Consider the following 4,197-nt stretch of genomic DNA (forward strand, 5'->3'; position numbering starts at 1 on the left):
GTCTTTGAATAGTGCCATGGGATCTTTTGCAACCACCTGAGAGAGCAGACGGGACCTCGGTTTAACGTCTTATCCGAAAGACGGCACCTCCGACAGTGCAGCGCTCCCTCAGCACTGCACTGGGAGTGTCAGCCGAGATTTTTGTGCTCATGTCTGTGGAGTGGGACTTGAACCCACAACCTTCTGACTCAGAGGCGAGGGTGCTACCCACTGAATCTCACCGAACAGCCCATCATCATCATCATCATAGGCAGTCCCTCGGAATCGAGGAAGACTTGCTTCCACTCCAAAAATGAGTTATTAAGTGGCTGAACAGTCCAATACGAGAGCCACAGTCCCTGTCACAGGTGGGACAGATAGTCGCTGAGGTGGGTGGGGAGTCTGGTTTGCCGCACGCTCTTTCCGCTGCCTGCGCTTGATTTCTGCATGCTCTTGGCGACGAGACTCGAGGTGCTCAGCGCCCTCCCGGAACAGCCAATCTAGTGAGGTTTACGAGGCATGTGCCGGCAGGAGGGTGGGCTGTGGGGCGTGGGGACGGGGGGGGGGGGGGGGGGGCGTGGCTGGGGAGAATATGGAGCAAGAAAATAAGACAGAGCTGAAGCGAGCTGTGCATCAAACTGACTCTGTAGCAGCAAGGTTAGAACTCTCCAGCGAGGCAGTAATGAATATGTATGCAGCAAATGGCGCCGAGACAGCTCGAGAGTTAGATTGATTGCTGTAAGTGGTGCGTTCTGGAGAGATGAGTCTGGGATTACGATGACTTATTCAGGTACGGACAGTAGAGAGATAAAAACAATCCTCTTTGACTTGGGTGGTAATTGCGTTCTGCGCACATTCAAAAGTCGACGTTTGGTGATGCATATTAAAACAATCGAGCGGCCTCACTTATCATCGCCCGCATTTTCCAACCTTTGTCCTGAGGAGTCTTTGAAGAGGTTCAGCCTTGCTGCCGTTACCTCTTTACCCCTGGGTTCAGGGTTCATGAACCCCAGTTGACCTTGAAAGCACCATTCCTGGTGTATAACGAGGCGATATGTGATCATCAAGACAGACAAAATTCAGAACAGGCAAAAACCGGAGATTAATTTGGCTTTTTCTAAAGTTGGGTCAATTATGAACAAGCGATGATCCAATGGAAGCTTTCAGGGAAATGTACTTGCCTAACTTCATTATTTAAATGGCATATCCGAATCTCAAAATTATTTCAACAAAGGAAGAGGTTATTGTTCACCTGCAGGCTGTTAATTCCCCTGTTGCCGGCTGGGAGTAAAGGGATTCACAACAGATCTATCACTATCACTGCACTGTTTGTGACTGGTGCCTCCTCTGTTTTCCCTCGACACTCTCCGAGTGGGTTTAAAGAGGGATTGTCATTAACTCTGCTGGCCTGATTCTGACTGGCAGAAATTCCCAGAGGCTGCCAGCACCTCCAGTAACTGAAAAAGAAGAGGGAAAGACTTGCATTTATATAGCGCCTTTCACAGCCATCGGACGTCCCAAAGTGCTTTACTGCCAATTAAGTACTTTTGAAGTGTAGTCGCTCTTGTAATGTAGGAAACACGGCAGCCAAGTTACACGAAGCAAGCTCCCACAAACAGCAATGTGATAATGACCAGGTAATCTGTTTTTAGTTATGCTGATTGAGGGATAGCACCCCTGCTCTTCTTCGAAATAGAATCATGGGATCTTTTAAGTCCACCTGAGAGAGCAGACAGGACTTAACATCTCATCCAAAACACAGCACCTCAGATAGTGCTGCACTCCCTCAGCTTTTACCAAGATTTGAACTCAGATTGCTGGATTCAGAGTCCAGAGTGCACACCATTAAACCACCAATTTAAAGCCTACTGCACCTGGTATTCCCAGGTGGTCTCCCATCTAAGTACTAACCAGGCCTGACTCTGCTTAGCTTCTGAGATCAGATGAGATTGGGCATTTTCAGACTAGTGTGGCCATAGGCTGCATTCCTTCAGCCCTGCACCCCCTCAGCCCTGCACCAGGAGTGTCAGCCTACATTATGTGCTCAAGTCTCTGGAGTGGGGCTTGAACTCACAACCTTCTGGGCTGAGAGGCGAGAGTGCTACCCACTGAGTCATGGAGTCGACCATGTAAAGGCACCGCCCATTCTGGCAAAAAACATTCTGCCCCGGAAGCTTCGAGGTGCAATCAATGGTCCGTGACTGGTTACGGGGGTGATGGTAGGGATGCCACGATTGGCGTCGGTGCTCCTGGGCTAGGGAGGGGGAGAATCACCCAACATTCCCACTGCGACTCCTGGCTGGATAGCAAGCGTTGGGCAATGAAAAGGATAAAAACCTATCTGCCAGCATCAGGGCTCCAGAAGCAATAGCTGTGAGTGCGGCTCAATGGCTAGCTCTCTTGCCTCTGAGTCCGGAAGTTTTCGGATGAGATGTTAAAATGAGGCCTCGCCTGCCTTCTCAGCTGGACATCAGAAAATCCCATGGTACCTTTCAAGAGAACAGCGGAAGATTTCTCCACACTGTTCAGGCCAACCCTCAGCCAACATCTCTAAAAAAGGTGATCTGGCCATTGTCAAATTGTTGTTTGTGGGAGCGTGCTGTGCGCAAATTGACTGCTGAGTTTTCCACATTAAAGCAATGACTACACTTCAAATATTAAGATGCTTTGGGACGTTCCAAGGTCATGAAAGGTGCTATATAAATGCAAGTGTATATAGGAACATAGGAACAGGAGGAGACCATTCAGCCCCTCAAGCATGTTCAACTATTCAGTTATATCATGGCTAATCTGTATCTTAACTCCATCTTCCCGCCTTGGTTCCGTAACCCTTAATGTCCTTCCTTAACAGAATCTATCAATCTCAGTGTTAAAATGTTCAATTGACCTCCAGCCTCCACAGCGTTTTGGGAGAGGGAGTTCCAGATTTCCACCACAACACTTTATATGAAAAACTGCTTCCTGACATCACCCCTCATTTTAAAGTTAAGCCTCCTTGTTCTGAATGCCCCCAATGAGGAAGCTATCAGTACCGCCTTTAAAGATTTGTCGAGAACTATGATGAACTTAACAATTTTCCTTTTGCTAAAACACACTGGGGGAACTGGCTGGTGGGAGTTCATAGAATCTTACAGAAGAAGGCCATTCGGCCCATCGTGCCTGTGCCGGCTCTGTGAAAGAGCGATCCAATTAGTCCCACTCCCCCCTGCTCTTTCCCCACAGCCCGGCAAACGTTTCCCCTTCAAGTATTTATCCAGCTCCCTTTTGAAAGTCACTACTGAATTTGCTTCCAATGCCCTTTCAGGCAGCGCATTCCAGATCACAACAACTTGCTGCGTAAAAAAATGTCTCCTCATCTCCCCCATGGTTCTTTGATCAATTATCGTCAATCTGTGTCCTCTCGTCACTGCCCACATTCCAGCAGGAACAGTATCTCCTCATATACTCAATCAAAATCCCTCAGAATTCTGAACGCGTCCTTTAAACTTCGCCTTGGCATTCCTGTTCTATGGAGAACAGTCTCGGTTATGTCTGTGATGTACCTATGAATTACTCCACGAGGCAATGTGTTGTACTCAAACTGTACTGACCTTGTTTCTTTATTCATAACTCCAGAGTGAGGCAGCCGCATGGTGGCTCCCCTTTTATACAGCCCTGTGCCACCAGGGCAGGAAACACCCGGTCTCCACCAGTTGCACCCTCTAGTGGTGCCAGCATAGTATATACACAGTGTAAACCTTATTGATAGTACATCAGGTAAACCAGTCTCCATCTTAAGCAACTATACAGTGGCTGCACAGAGAGTATATCTATAGGCTGCATATATAACAGTCTCAGATTCTCTAATCTCTCCACATAGCTGAAGTCCCTCATCCCTGGAACCATTCCTGGAAATCTCCTCTGCACCCTCTCTGTGGCCTTGATATGGAGTTACTCAGAGTGACAGTATGAGGGAGCTGGTCTAGCTGTCTAGAAGGACACATTAAGTAATATAGGGACAGTTCAGTAATTTTGACATTTCAATCATGTGAATGAGAGGACATCTGCTGGGGCTCATTAAATGACGAAGGGTTTTGATTGGACAGAATGTGGAGAAACTGCTTCCACTTGTTGTTGAACCGAGAGGGCATCAATATAAGACGGCGTCTAACAGGTCAGGAAGAATTTCTTCACACAGAGAGTGGTAAGCATGTGGAGCCCGCTGCCACAGTGGAATGG

General features: G+C 47.9%; 1 pseudogene; it reads right to left on the bottom strand.

Moving 5' to 3' along the window:
- Positions 1-1,841: 1,841 nt before the first annotated feature.
- On the bottom strand, positions 1,842-1,960 carry LOC139279067 (5S ribosomal RNA; annotated as a pseudogene).
- Between the last annotated feature and the right edge of the window lie 2,237 nt (positions 1,961-4,197).

Source organism: Pristiophorus japonicus, chromosome 13, assembly GCF_044704955.1.
Source record: "Pristiophorus japonicus isolate sPriJap1 chromosome 13, sPriJap1.hap1, whole genome shotgun sequence".
Taxonomy (NCBI): domain Eukaryota; kingdom Metazoa; phylum Chordata; class Chondrichthyes; family Pristiophoridae; genus Pristiophorus; species Pristiophorus japonicus.